At 39.1% G+C, this 16330-nt stretch overlaps 1 long non-coding RNA gene across 2 annotated transcripts; it reads left to right on the forward strand.

Annotated features, from left to right (window-relative positions):
• Positions 1–246: 246 nt before the first annotated feature.
• LOC108948812 (uncharacterized) lies at positions 247–14622 on the forward strand. Of its 2 annotated transcripts, none has more exons than XR_001973587.3 (3): positions 247–377; positions 472–573; positions 14478–14622. It is a non-coding gene; the product is annotated as an uncharacterized lncRNA (long non-coding RNA). The 2 variants fall into 2 exon arrangements; XR_011415595.1 differs by having other exon boundaries at positions 14087–14554.
• Positions 14623–16330: the final 1708 nt, after the last annotated feature.

The following is a 16330-nucleotide window of genomic DNA, read 5'->3' on the forward strand; positions in this document are numbered from 1 at the left end:
TAAATTTCATTTCAATTGGATTTTCGTAAATTGGATTACCTAATGGGTTGAGTTAGGTGCCATCACGACTAGTTGAATTTTGGGTCGTTACACTGACCCACTTAAGACCAAAGCAGAGATTATGGATAATGTTCTGGCAGGAATTCCACGGGATCAATGGACTTCTTATGTTGCTTACTGTTTTAATGAAAAAATAATGGTATTTATTTGAATGCTTCAATTGGTATGTGTAATTATATAATTTTTTTATTTGTATATTTGATTTTTATGTGTATTTATATAATAAAATGAGTAAAAGAAATGTTGAAATTCAGAAGAAATAAATTGTTGCACACACTGGTGGCTCCAAACCAAACTCCAGAAGAAGAGCTGAAATGGTGATAAATGTTAATTCAATATGTTTTACTTTAATTAAACAGGCAAAATATTCCTATTTAGTTAAGTTTGTCTGACTTGATTTTTCATTTATAGATGGCTGAATCTGGACAAAAGCCTGGACGAGCGCAACTCTATCTTGCTACTCATAATAAGGAAGATGGGTCATATGTTAATGAAGCGGCAAGAGAAATATGTGTCAGTTTCTACCTGTTAAAAGCTTCATGTATTGTGTTAGATCACTAGAAAGTATAATATGAAGACAAAGTTGTAGCCCATTAATGAAGTTGACATTGTTCCAAATACAACACTATGGCAGTAACATACCAACACTACGACTATTGTATATGAGTGGTAAATCTGAATAATGAATGTTATAGAAACTTAAACTTTGTGATCTCTCTCTCTCTCTCTCTCTCTCTCTCTCTCTCTCTCTCTCTCTCTCTCTCTCTCAAGGAGATTCAATTGATTGAGGATCATATTTGATATGAATGGAATCAGTAAACTGACAGTTACAGATAGAAGAGAAGCCCGCGTATTTAACTCATTCTGTGTTCATGCTTGCGTGTGATGAGGCATCTTACTGTTATTCAACTACTTAAATTATTCATCAAGGTGTTTCTTGATGGTTCACAAATATTATTAGAAATATTTGCAACAACAATACCAGGCCATTTGCAAGGTGATAAATCTGTAGGATTCCATTGAGTGTATTTAAATCCTCTGTCAATAGAATTTTGATCCTCAAGAAATGACTTCAAGTTTAGAAGTAATTGTGGATTATATAATCTGATCAAATACCTGTGCCAAACAACACTAAAATAATCCATTATTGATTGTTTTGTTTCTCCAGTTGCCATATACCATAGCTCTACTTTATGCCTATTTCATATGTTCAATATTGAACATTACTAATATTTGAAATTCATTTTCAGATGTTCAAAATTGGTTGAAAATTATCAATACTAATTATGCTCGTCTCTCTAGTTATCTTTTACTTTCCTTATGTTGTTGTCACGACCCAAAATTCGACTAGTCGTGATGGCACCTAACCCAACCCGCTAGATAAGCCAATTATCCACTAACCAATTCCAATAACAATTAATAAAGTAATTAAGTAAAGAAATATCCGAATCTAATACATTCCCCAAGAACTGGTAGTACAAATCATGAGCTTCTAAGAATAGAGTTTACCTATGCGAAAATGAAATAAATACATCATTTGTTTGAAAAATACATAAACAGAGTTTTATAGATCTAAGGCTACTACGAATAAGAGGCAGCTACAACTGGAACGCAGGTACATCTTCAAATTCAGCTCCCATCGAACACAGCAACATCAGCAGCCAACATCAACCGACCCCATGTACTCAATAAGTGTAACGACCCGACCGGTCGTTTTGAGCATTTACACTTCGCTCGGTTGTTTGAGGGCACGAGTAGCTCCGTAAGATAATTGGATTGTGAATTTTATAGAGGAAATTGGGGGTCTTGGCTTAAAGTTTCATAATATGAATTTTTAAGTTTTGAACATCGAATTGGGGTCGGATTTGAGTGAAACCAATATGGTTGGACTCGTAATTGAATGGGTTATTGTATTTTGCTAATTGTTTTGGGTTCCGAGGTGCGGGCCCGGGTTGGGTTTTGGCTAGTTTTGGGCTTTTGATTTATGATTTGATCTTTTTTGATCGGGATTGGTTCATGTAGCATTGTTTGATGTATTTGAGTTGTTTTTGGTTAATTTTGAGCCGTTTAGAGGTCGGAACGTGCGGGATGGCATCTTTGGAGCATTGTTTGGCTTGATCGGCATTGGTATTGGCTTATTCGAGGTAAGTAACTCTTCTAATCTTAGTGTTGAGGGTACGAAACCCTGTAATACATGTTATGTGATTGGTATTAAGGTGATGCACATGCTAGGTGACGGGCGTGTGGGCATGCACCATGTGAATTGGGACTCTGTTATTTCTATGGCACTGTATAGTAGTCCTACTTTGTTGATATCCGTGTTTTCACCTTGTGATAAAGTAATTGAGCTGTCACTCATGCTAGATATCATGTTTAGGCATTATGCCGATACTGTTTGGACCCATAGTGGTCGTTTCTTACTGTCATCTCACTGATTTCGTTGATATTTCATACTCAGTCATATCCATGCATTCATACCATTTCTCAATCTCAGATATTATTTATTGATACATCATATCATTGTTGTCGGGCTAGTTTCATGACATTGTGAGCCCGTGAGTGAGACTTGAGAGATTGATGACTGAGTGAGGCCGAGGGCCTGAGTGAGAGTGATATTTTGTGATCGGGTTGCACGCCGCAGCATATTATATTGATTATATTTTATATGGATCGGGTTGCACACTGGAACGAGCCTTAGGGCTGTATATATATATGTGGATCGGGTTGCACGCCGCAATGGGCCTTATGGTCATATATGGATCAGGTTGCACGCCGCAGCAGGTATTGTACAGTGCTGAGTGATTGAGTGTCTGAGCATTGAGCATAGTGAGAGAGAATGTGAGACAGTGAGATTAAGTACTCTGAGAGTGTGAGTACATGAGCTCATCATTGAGATGCATTGTATTTAATATGCGTACTTGAGATACATGCATAGAGATGCATTTCCTTCTGCTACCCGGTGTTGGTGACATTTATGATTTTACCTGTATCTTGACATGTAGGCATAGAGACGTACTTTCCTCATACTATCTGAAAATGAAACATCTTACTTATTATTAAAAGGAGTTTTGGGAAAAATCACAGTTTTCAAACTTACTCGTATTTTGGCATTTTCGGTAAAAGATTTGGGTTTTCACTGAAATAGTTGAAAAGAAATACCTATTTTTTTTGGAACTGTGAATAAACTGAGCATTTTATTTCTGGGATAGCTCTTTTATTGCTTGTACTATGCTGTTATGAACTGTTGTGGAATATTGGTGTTGGACCCGACCTTCGTGTTAGCTCATCACTACTTTCAACCTAAGGTTAGGTTTGTTACTTATTGAGTACATGGGGTCGGTTGTACTTGTACTACACTTCTGCACCTTGCGTACAGATGTTGGTTGTTGATGTTGCTGTGTTCGATGGGAGCTGGATTGAAGATGTACCTGCGTCCCTGTTGTAGTTACCCCTTGTTCATGGTAGATTTAGGTCTATGAAACTCTGTTTATGTACTTTTCAAACAGACGATGTATTTATTTTATTTCAGCTTTGTAAATTCTATTCTTAGAAGCTCATGATTTGTATTACCAGTTCTTGGAAAATGTATCAGATTCAGATAATTTCTTTACTTAATTGCTTTATTGATTGTTATTGGAATTGGTTAGTGGTTAACTGACTTACTTAACGGGTTGTGTTAGGTGCCATCATGACTAGTTGAATTTTGGGTCGTGACAAGGTTGTATTAGAGCTCTAGGTTTATAGGTTCTACAAGTTTTGAGAAAGTGTCTAGTAGAGTCTTGCGGATCAGTATGATGACGTCCATACCTATCTTCGAGACGCTACAGGACATTTAGGATATACTTCCCATCTTTCATTCCTTATCGTGCGGCATTGATTCAGCTTGAAGCGTAACTCTTTGAATTCCTTCCACGTATTCGTACGTGCGTGTGAGCGCTTGGTATCGGCTGTGCGCCGATGGCTGGTGATTCTATGGTTGAGGTGCGAGATATGGTTTTGGCGTGCTGATGATGGGCGAGTCTGGAGGACTTGAGGCCGGGTTTTGATTGTAGCTTGAGAATGGAGATTTCGATTGTGTGAGCACGTGCTTTTGGGACTTATATGTATGGTGGTGTCCCTATAAGTGGAATTTGTGATTTGAATGACTATGTGGTGAGTATGATGTGACTGAGGGATGTGTTCGGATTGTTCGAATGTGACGAGAAGAGTTTACTTGAGATGTAAAAAGGACTATGGGGTGTCTGATTTCTATCTTGATTTGGCATATGGCCTCAAGTTATGGGTGTATTGAGGGATCTCTCATGTTGTTTAGTTGTGAAGTGAAGTAGATTCTCATGTCTTGTTGACGAGTTCAGAATCGAGAAGATTAAGTGATTGCGTAGTAGTCGTGACTGTGGAAGGGTATAGAGAGATGTCAGTTTGCGGCAAAGCAGGTGGGTTATCCCCTGTGAGGTGTCTTGAGGTTGTGTGATCCCTTATATGTTTTGTAGAGAGTTCTCGTTTACCAGTGAATGATATATGTTTCAATTTGAGTTTGGATCGCCTATAGAAGTTGGCTTAACCATCACGAGGGTGAACGCGAGATTTGCAGATGATTTGATGTATTAGATGGTTTGTGTTGCATGAGCGAATGAAGGATTTAATGAAATCTCACTGTGGTATTAAGGTAGTAATGGGGTATGGTTATTGTAAGTAGTCTGATGTTTTATTCCATGGCTTTGAGCCAAGTGGGGGAGTCTGATATCGATAAGTTGATTGCATGGTTATGTGTTGTATTGGTTTCAGTTCGGGGTATACTGGTGAATTAGTTATGACTTGCAGAGGTCGAGATCGAGGATGACTCAGGTAAAGGAATTTTTGGATACAGGTTGTATTGCACTCTATCGGTATATGAGAATCATAAACTAATTGAGTGGTTATTCGCGAAGGATGTTGTGTACATGGAGTAGGAATTTGCTCGGTTTCTTAGGAGTGTGGGTTACTCCCTTGGGTGTTGGTGTGCTAATGGGGCATAGGTCATTCGGTCCGTTTGGTTGGTTTAATTAAGATTTGATCAGAGTGGATGACTCTCGATAATGGTTCTAATGGATTCAAGAATTATATGTAGCAATTGGGAATTTCGGATTGGTGTATGGCTAGGATATGATATTTGCATTGGACGGTGTCGAGACTTGTGGCATTTTTATATCATTGTGGATTATGCATTTCAGTATCAAGAAGGTAAAGGAAACAGTTTTAGGTTCACATAAGGTCTCTTTAGAGTGGGTGTCGCGGTTGTGGTTCTTTGGGGTGCTTAAGAGAGAAGTCAACGACTTATGGGCCTTAGGGCGTTGTGGTTTTATACTAGGGTCTCTTGTGTGGTGAATTATGGTTAAGGATCGTGGTGTTCTAGCAAGGAGAAGTATCAATTTGAAGGCATTTTGGAAAGGACTTGGAGAAATAGGATAGATTGGTAGTAGGTTGGGTTAGCACAGTAATGGATATAATCGGTTGTTTGGGTACTTATGATGTGGCTAGTCTCCACATGTGTTTCGTGGAAATGCTCTTGGGGTTTGACGATCTGTGTGGCTGGGTTGAGTTAGAGAGATTCGGTTCTGAGAGCTTGGTTATGTGCAAATGGGTTCGAAGAGTTCTCGATGGTTTTTACCACGGTTCGAGGAGTATGTTTCCTACCGGCGTGAGGAATGTGTTGTGTATTGGGATTTTCTCCGGGATGAGATCAAATGGAAGGTTTCTAACTGATCGGGTATGTATTCTGCTTGTGACTCAGAGTTGATTATGAGATTCTTGTACTCTTCACAAGATGGCATGGTAGACGCGATGTATTGTGTGGGATTGAGATTTGCATGTGCAAGGTCACACTTCAGTTTTGAAGGGAAGGACATAGATTCGTAGGCAGCATGGATGGTATTAGATGACTAGGTAACTGATATTGCTAATCGGTATGGCTTGATGAGAGTATACATTTCAGAAGGGGCAATGTGTTTTGATTTATGGATACTTCATTGGTATTGCGGCACTCTCCTAGTTGATCGGCTGCTGATATTCAAATTTTGCTTTGTGGCACAAAAGAATTATAGAAGTATTCCTCGTGGGATAATCGTGTATGGGAGATATGTTAGACATTCGGGCGGTGGAGTTGGGATCAAATATGGTGATTTGTGTGTTCTATGGATTTGGAAATTGAGAGTTCTCAGGAGAAGATTATTTCATGGTTGTGGACTATGAAGTTGTGACTGAAGCTAGCCAGATGATAGTATGTGTTATGATTCAGTCATTGTGGACTTTCGGAGGTATTTATCTATCTGTGGGTGACAAGAGCTAATTTGGGGGTCCATTGTTAGGACCAATTAGGATGTGTATTCTACACCGAGCCGGATTGGTTGGCTCCATACTGCTATTATTAACGAATGTGCCATTCAGTTGTTGTTGAGCTTATTCGTATTCTGAGATGATCTGTGAGTTAGTCTTCTATTCTACGAGGAGTTGTGATCCGTTGGTTATATGCACATATGGTGTGGTTCTATTTGGGCTTTATAGTAGAATTTGAGCGAGATGAGTATTTGGGTATTGTGTGATTGATTGCGTAATGGCTATGTTCTTTCCGGATTGTGGTATTATGTTATTTTTTCTTCGTGGTTACAGTAATGCACTTTGAGTACTTGATGTCGAATTGCGCATGGTTATTGATTTTAAGCAGGGTAGCTTGAGGTATTTCATATGGACCAGTATTTGGATAGGGTCGTGCATTGCAGCAGAGTTATATTGAGATATGATCCCTCGTGTTAGATTCATGTGTTTTGGTTCTACGGTGTGTGATAGGTTCTTGGCATTGCGTTGTGGTGGTACTTGTTGAGCTTGCGGGACAGTTCTCCTGTCTGAGTCAGATTTCCATGATTGAGTACATTTGGAATGTTGCTAATTGGTGCACGGATTGCACGGGTTGTGGCTTTAGATTGTATGGGTGTGTTATGTTACTAGAGTAGTCGTGTTGGATGAGATGAGGTCATTGGACCTAGAATGGATACTATCGAAATAGATTACAGCGTGGTTGGAAGGATAATATCAGAAGTCGGCTTAGAAATTTGCTATAGTCTTGTCGAAGGAGATGGAGTACCATGACTTGTTGATCTGATGAATGGTTATAAGTTCTTCATGTTTCTTTCATCATTGCTAGTGTATGAAGGTTTTAGAATAGAGTCTTGTTTGATATGAAGTTATTACCGGAATTGAGCTATTTTGAGCAGCTACTGTGATTAGAAATCATTGCTTCGAGCATTTGAGCTGTGGTATTTGAGTTTTGAGTATTTGAGTTATGGTTATAGCTTTTGGTATAGCTTTTTCAGACTTATAGAGTGTGTAGATGCGAGATTCTGATCTTATAGAAATTTTGGATGTTGGAAATTGGATTTTAAGGTTTATGGGCTAGGTTGAATTAAGAAACTATAGTTATGCTATGTTGTCAGGCCTATATGGGATAAGGTGACATGAGATCACCCCCAGGTATGTGCATGGTAAGGTTACACGACGATTTGATGGCTTTTGGAACAACTCTTGGCACATTCGAGGATGAACGTATGTTTAAGTGGGGGGGATGTAACGACCTGACCGGTCGTTTTGAGCATTTACACTTCGCTCGGTTGTTTGAGGGAACGAGTAGCTTTGTATGATGTATTATGACTTATATGAATCATCGGTTTTGGTTTTCGGGTTATTCGAAATTGATTTGAAAGAATAATTATTAGCTAGAAGTTTTAAATTTGAAAGGGTTGACCAAGTTTGACTTTTGGTGAATTTGAACCTGGATCGGAGTTTTGATGGTTTCGGTAGGTCCGTTGGGTGATTTTGGATTTAGGAGCGCATCCGGATTGTTATTTAGAGGTCCGTAGCAGAATTTGGCTTGAAATGGCGAAAGTTGGAACCTTGGAAAGTTTGACCGGTATCGAATTTTTGATATCGGGGTTGGATTTCAATTCCAGAAGTGGGAGTAGGTCCGTAATGTTACATGTGACTTGTGTGCAAAATTTGAGGTCAATCGGATATGATTTGATAGGTTTCGGCATCGGTTATGAAAGTTTGAAGCTTCAAAGTTCATTGATTTTGAGTTGAGGTGTGATTCATCATTTTGATGTTGTTATGTGTGATATGAGGCCTCGAGTAGGTCCGTGTTATGTTATTGGACTTGTTGATATATTCGGACGGGGTCCCGAGTGGCTCGGGTGAGTTTCGGACGAGGTTCAGATTATTTCATTGCATTTTGGATTTTTGCTGAGCTGTTGGTTCTGGTGTTCCGCACCTGCGACTAGCATTGCACAGGTGCGATGGTTGCAGAAGCATTAGTGGAGTCGCAGAAGCAAGAAGAGGATGGGTGAGGAAGACCGCAGAAGCGAATTTTTGTAGCGCACCTGCGTGCACGCAGATGCGAGATAAGAAGCGTAGGTGCGAAAATCTTCGCAGAAGCGGAATTTGATATCTGCAGGTGTGGGGTTTGCTGGGCAAGGCTATCTTCGCAGAAGCGAAGTTTTTACCACAGAAGCGGTGGTCGCAGATGCGACATATTGTCCGCAAATGCGGAATCGCTGGGGCAAAAGCTATATTATCGAGGGCTTTGGTTCTTTCTTCATTTTGGGAGCTATGGAGCTCGGATTGAGGCGATTCTCGAGGCAATTTTCACCATATGAATTGGGGTAAGTGTTCTCTACTCGTTTTTGGTTATATTTCATGAATCTACCTTCATTTTTGGTAATTGGATTGTGAATGTTATAGAGGAAATTTGGGTTTTTGGCCTAAAGTTTCATAATATGAATTTTTGAGTTTTGAACATCGAATTGGGGTCGGATTTGAGTGAAACCAGTATGGTCGGACTCGTAATTGAATGGGTTGTTAGATTTTGAAAATTTTGTCGGGTTCCGAGGTGCAGGCCAGGGTTAGGCTTTTAGCCAATTTTAGGCTTTCGATTTAAGATTTGATCTTTTTCGATCGGGATTGGTTCTTGTAGCATTGTTTGATGTATTTGAGTTGTTTTTGGTTAGTTTCGAGCCATTCGCAGGTCGGAACGCGCGGGATGGCATCTTTGGAGAATCGTTTGGCTTGCTCGGTATTGGTATTGGCTTGTTCGAGGTAAGTAACTTTTCTAATCTTAGTGTTGAGTGTATGAAACCCTATAATACGTGTTATGTTATTGGTATTGAGGTGACGCACATGCTAGGTGGCGGGTGTGTGGGCATGCACCATGTGAATTGGGAATCTGTTGTTTCTATGGCACTGTATAGTGGTCCTATTTTGTTGATATCTGTGTTTTCACCTTGTGATAAAGTAATTGAGTTGTCAATCATGCTAGATATCATATTTAGGCATTCTGCCGATAGTGTTTGGACCCATAGTGGTCGTTTCTTACTGTCATCTCACTGATTTCATTGATATTTCATACTCAGTCATATCCATGCATTCATGCCATATCTCAGTCTCAGATATTATTTATTGATACATCATATCATTGTTGTCGGGCTAGTTTCATGACATTGTGAGCCCGTGAGTGAGACTGGAGAGATTGATGACTGAGTGAGGCCGAGGGCCTAAGTGAGAGTGACATTTTGGTATCGGGCTGCACGCCGCATCATATTATATTGATTATATTTTATATGGATCGGGTTGCACGCCGCAACGAGCCTTAGGGCTATATATATATATATATATATATATATATATATATAGAGAGAGAGAGAGAGAGAGAGATCGGGTTGCACGACGCAACGAGCCTTATGGCTATTTATATGTTATGGGATCGGGTTGCACGCCGCAGCGATATAGCGTTTGGGCGGAAGGAACCCCTCCGGAGTCTGCACACCCCCAGTGAGCGTAGTTGACTGTGCACGCTGCAACGAGCCTTATGGCTATTTATATGTTATGGGATCGGGCTGCACGCCGCAGCGATATAGCGCTTGGGCAGAAGGATCCCCTCCGGAGTCTGCACACCCCCAGTGAGCGTAGTCGACTATATATATGTGGATCGGGTTGCACGCCGCAAAGGGCCTTATGGTCATATATGGATCGGGCTGCACACCGCAACAGGTATTGTATAGCGCTGAGTGATTGAGTGTGCTGAGCATTGAGCATAGTGAGAGAGAATGCGAGACAATGAGATTGAGTACTCTAAGAGTGTGAGTACATGAGCTCATCATTGAGATGCATTGCATTTGACATGCGTACTTGAGATACATGCATAGAGATGCATTTCCTTCTGCTACCCGGTGTTGGTGACATTTATGATTTTACCTGTATCTTGAAATGTAGGCATAGAGACGTACTTTCCTCATGCTATCTGAAAATAAAACATCTTACTTATTATTGAAAGGAGTTTTGGGAAAAATCACAGTTTTCAAACTTACTTGTATTTTTGCATTTTCGGTAAAAGATTTGGGTTTTCACTGAGATAATTGAAAAGAAATGCCTATTTTCTTTTTGGAACTGTGAACGAACTGAGCATTTTATTTCTGAGATACCTCCTTTATTGCTTGTACTATGCTGTTATGAACTGTTGTGGAATATTGGTGTTAGACCCGACCTTCGTGTTAGCTCATCACTACTTTCAACCTAAGGTTAGGTTTGTTACTTATTGAGTACATGGGGTCGGTTGTACTCATACTACACTTCTGCACCTTGCGTGCTGATGTTGGTTGCTGATGTTGTTGTGTTCGATGGGAGCTGGATTGAAGATGTACTTGTGTCCCGGTTGTAGCTACCCCGTGTTCGTGGTAGCTTTAGGTCTATGAAACTCTGTTTATGTACTTTTCAAATAGACGATGTATTTATTTCATTTCAGCTTTGTAAATTCTATTCTTAGAAGCTCATGATTTGTACTACCAGTTCTTGGAAAATGTATCAGATTCAGATAATTTCTTTACTTAATTGCTTTACTGATTGTTATTGGAATTGGTTAGTGGTTAACTGGCTTACCTAGCGGGTTGGGTTAGGTTCCATTACGACTAGTTGGATTTTGGGTCGTGACAATAAGTAATAAAACTAACCTTAGGTTGAAAGTAGTAATGAGCTAACACAAAGTCGGGTCCAACACCAATATTCCATAACAGTTCATAATAGCATAGTACAAGTAACAAAAGAGTATCTCAGAAATAAAAGGCTCTTTTCGTTCACAGTTCCAGAAAAATAGGCATTTCTTTTCAATTATCTCAGTGAAAATCCAAATCTTTTATCGAAAAAGCCAAAAATACGAGTAAGTTTGAAAACTGTAATTTTTTCAAATATCCTTTCCACGATAAATAAGATGTTTCACTTTCTTTTCAGATAGCAAGTGTGAAATACCTCTCTATGCCCTCATATCAATGTGTGTAAAAAGTCATGAATGACGTGATACAGTACAACATGAGGAAAAATGCATCTATATGCCTGTATGTCATGTGTGCATGCCAATACCATGTATCTCAGAGATGAATCATGTACTCACACTCTCAGAGTACTCAATCTCACTGTCTCACACTTTCCGCTCATCATGCTCACACTCGGTTCTATATATGGCCCATACGGCCTAGGGAAGATCCATCCTGGAATATATACATCACTGACCATCAGTCACTCAGTAAAGAGGAAGGCTAATACGACTCGTGGAGAAGATCCATCTCCAGGTATATAATGCTTCGGACAAGATCCATGTCCAGGGAAGATCCATCCCTCAATAATATCAACCGCGCTCCAGAGGGGCTCTTTCAGCCCAAGCGCTATAAACCGCACGGACAACTGACGTGCTGCACGGACAACTCATGTGCTGCACGGATAATTTACGTACCATAATATCAATATCTGGAATCGCACGAAAAACTCACATGCCGCACGGATAACTCACGTGCTATAATATCAATATCTGGAATCGCACGGACAACTCACGTGCTATAGTGACAACATCCTCACAAACAGGCCCTTGGCCTCACTCAGTCATCAATCTCTCCAGTCTCACTCACGGGCTCACAATGTCATAAAACTAGCCCGACAATAATGATATGATATATCAATAAATAACTGAGACTGAGATATGATATGAATGCATGAATATGACTGAGTATGAAATATCAATGAAATCAGTGAGATGACAGCAATAAACGATCACTATGGGTCCAAACAATATCGGCATAATGCCTAAACATGATATCTATCATGATTGACAGCTTAACTACTTTATCACATGGTAAAAACACGGATATCAACAAAGTAAGACCATTATACAGTGCCAAAGAAATAACAAAGTCCCAACTCATATGGTGCACGCCCACACGCCCGTCACCTAGCATGTGCATCACCTAAATACCAATCACATAACACGTATTTCGGAGTTTCATACCCTCGGCACTAAGATTAGAAGAGTTACTTACCTCGAACAAGCCAATACCAATGCCGAGCAAGCCAAGCGGTGCTCCAAAGATGCTATCACGCACGTAGCGACCTTCGAACAACTCAAAACTAGCTAAAAGCAATTCAAATATATCAAATAAAGCCCAAGGAAATAATTTCAAATAATAAAGATTGAATCCTTAATCAAAACCCAAAACCGGCCAAAATTCACACCTGGGCCCGTGCCTCAGAACCCAACAAAAATCACAAAATCCGATAACCCATTCAATTACGAGTCCAACCATGCTAGTTTTACTCAAATCCAACTCCAATTCGATGTTCAAAACTCAGAAAGTTATATTATGAAACTTTAGGCCAAAACCCCCAATTTCTTTTTTAAATTTCACAATCCAATCACCAAAAACAAAGATAGATTCATGGAATAAGATCAAAACCAAGTGTATAACACTTACCCCAATCCTTGTGATGAAAATTACTCCAAAAGTAGTCTAAACCGTGCTCCAAAATCCAAAAATGGGTGAAAATCGTGAACCCTCGAACTTAAAGGGTTATGTCCAGTCAATCCACACCTACGGACAAGAGGTCACATCTGCGACCCCCGCTTCTGCAGGAACAATCTCGCCTCTGCGCGAACAGCTTGGCCAGCCATGATCGCTTCTGCGATGCCTAGGACCGCACATGCGGTCGCGCTTCTGCGTGCATTGGCCGCTTCTGCATATGCGCATATGCGCCCTGGCTTCCGCTTCTGCGGCCTCCTCATCCAGCTCTCATCTCGCATCTGCGACACCTTTGCCGCACCTGCGACCATTGCACCTGCGAGCCCATTTCTGTAGGTGCGAAAATAGCAGAACCAGCAGCCTTCAACAATGCAATATGCAATGAAATCGATTTGAACCTCGTCCGAAACTCACCCGAGCCATTCGGGACCCCGTCCAAACATACCAAAAAGTTTCATAACACAATACGGACCTACTCGAGGCCTCAAAATACACATAACAATATCAAAACGACGAATCACACCTCAAATCGAAATCTATGAACTTTGAACTTCAAACTTCCATAACTGATGTCGAAACCTATCAAATCATGTCCGATTGACATCAAATTTTGCACACAAGTCACATTCGACAGTACGGACCTGCTCCAACTTTTGGAATCAGAATCCGACCCCGATATCAAAAAGTCCACTCCCGATCAAACTTTCCAAAATTTCAGCTTTCGCCATTTCGAGCCAAATTCAACCATGGACCTCCAAATCACAATCCGGACGCGCTCCTAAGTCCAAATTGATCCAACTGAGCTAACAGAACCATCAAAATTCCAATCCGAGGTCAAATGCTAAAAGTCAAACTTGGTCAACTCTTTCGAATTTAAAGTTTCTAGCTGAGAATCATTCTTTCAAATCAATTTCGAATAACCTGAAAACCAAAACCGATGACTCACATAAGTCATAATATATCATACGAAGCTACTCATTTTCTCAAACAACCGAGCGAAGTGTAAATACTCAAAATGACCGGTCGGGTCGTTACAGTTGTTAATTACTAATTGATGTTATGATAGTGAATTTTTGTATATTATATTTAGGAAAAAAATTGAGCTAATTGTAAGTCAAAGCGCCACAGATGAGTCTGAAGTTTCACCAAATAATGTCCTTGGTAAGGTGTTAGGAAAAGAGCATTCTGGAAGGGTAAGGTGCTTGAGGTTAAGAGCTATCGCAAGTAAAGTTTTTAGACAAACAAGACATCATTTTGGAGGTATAAATACTTCCAGTTATGATAATGGTTCATGTCCGTCCCAATGCGAAGAGAAATACAATCAGATTTTGAATGCTGGCAATCAAAGCCAAGAGAACTATGCTCAAATGATGACTGCACACCACCCAATGATGAATGCTTTCAAAGCATATATGATTATGAAAGAAGGGACAATACCTGAACAATTTTCTGGAATCTTTGTTTCTCTTCCTCCTATATCGGTAAACAAAATCTAGCTATATGCAGTTTTTTAATTTGAAAAACAAAAAAATATTAATGCTTTTTATTTCTTTGCAGCCAAATGATGCAGTCAGAGGGTCCATTTCACCTATGGGCTTAAGAAGATCATCTGGTGATAGTAATCTTAATGAAAATCATTGAGTTTCCCTGCAAAAGTATTAGATGATTAAATATGATACTGTAATTGAATGGTTGAACTAGATGTTTTATCTATTAGAGAAAACAAATATCATTGCCGATCGAGGATTTGAGGATCCCTTTTTGTCTAGTTAACCTTTGAAGATCTAATTTAGTACTCCATTAATATTTACTGTTGTGTCGTCCACCGCTCTCCTCATGGGTTCTTTTCGATTTTCAAGGATGATATGTTGAAAACTGAAAATTAGGAATGAGAAAAGAATGCATGCACTTATGATAGTCAGTGTGGTTAAATGAAAATGAGGAATGGAGTATGATATTGCAATTGCAAAGTTTAGTTTTTGAGATTAATGACAATACTTTATGTCAACTGCTTATGATTTTATAATGTGGTTGTTACTTAACATTTATGCATTTTTAGTATTATGTTAATGCCTCATAAAATTTATTAATATAATTGAAATATCGTATTAAACAAACAGGTAACCCCATAATTGCCTAAAAAAAGGTCTTCAATTAATAGAGGAAGTTAAAACTGCCACTAAATAAACAAATTGAAGGGGTTAATGTTGATGCGAAATAGAATTTGCTATATTTCTAAGATATATTGAGGATGTTAAAACCGCCGCAAAATAATTATGTAGCGGAGTTTTCAACCGCCATTGTATATTTTTTATATGTTGCTAAATTGATTAATATGTTAATTTGTGGAGTTAAACCGCCGGCAAATAACCTCCGTTAAATGGTTATGGCGGGCTATAAAAAACTATCTCAAAATGACAGTGGCGAACCTTACAACTTGGGTTTTGAAGACTGCCGCAATATCAATTAATAGGGGTTGCTAACCGCCGCAAAACATAAAAATAACCTCCGTATATAGACTATTTTTTTGTAGTGAGTTATGTGGGTGATGGTGTGATTTAGGTTTGGTGAGTTAGTGGAGTATTTGTATTCCATGTATTGCATGATAACAAAGTTAAAGGTGAGTAGGTTACAAAGGTTATTGTAGTAGTTGTTATTCCTATTGAGCCAAAGGTGCCAGACGGCGAAAGGGAAGAATTCATTCCAAGTCAGGTTTAAGTGGTCCATATTAATAGGTAGGTCTAGAGTATTGTTCTATGGGATTATTTCTTTCCAAAAGATTTGTGCTACTAGGCACTCGAAGAGTATATGGATTATGGTCTTTTCGATTCCTTTACATACTGAACAAACCGTATCAATATCCAAGCCTATATGATTAAGATAGTATTAAGTAGGTAGGTGGTTATGGGAGCATTGCCAAAAGAAAAACTTAACTTTATTAAGAGTATTTAATTTTCAGATCCAGTGGAACTTATAGTTAGAGAGAGTTAGCGGAGAGAAGAGTTAGATAGACTATTTTGGTAGAGAAGGAGCCATTAGAAGTAAGATCCCAAATTGGTATATCTTTGGAACCTTGTAAGGTGAAAACACTAATGGGGCGAATATTTTTGATAATATAGAGGAACAACTTTATGTAAAAAGATGGAATAATATTTATAACTTAAATATAAATTTCATATAGTGACTCATACAATATACAACTAATTTTCAACTTTCATATAATATTAAAAAAAACTACAAATAAATACAACCAAATACAGTTTTTATACAATTTTTATACAACTATTATAAAACTTTAATACAATTTTATATGCATATTGTATGTCATGTCGTTGTCTTCTTCTTCTTCTTCTTCTTCTTCTTCTTCTTCTTCTTCTTCTTCGACGAATTTCAATCTGAAAATCTAACTA

The sequence above is a fragment of the Nicotiana tomentosiformis genome, chromosome 4 (genome assembly GCF_000390325.3).
Source record: "Nicotiana tomentosiformis chromosome 4, ASM39032v3, whole genome shotgun sequence".
Lineage (NCBI taxonomy): Eukaryota > Viridiplantae > Streptophyta > Magnoliopsida > Solanales > Solanaceae > Nicotiana > Nicotiana tomentosiformis.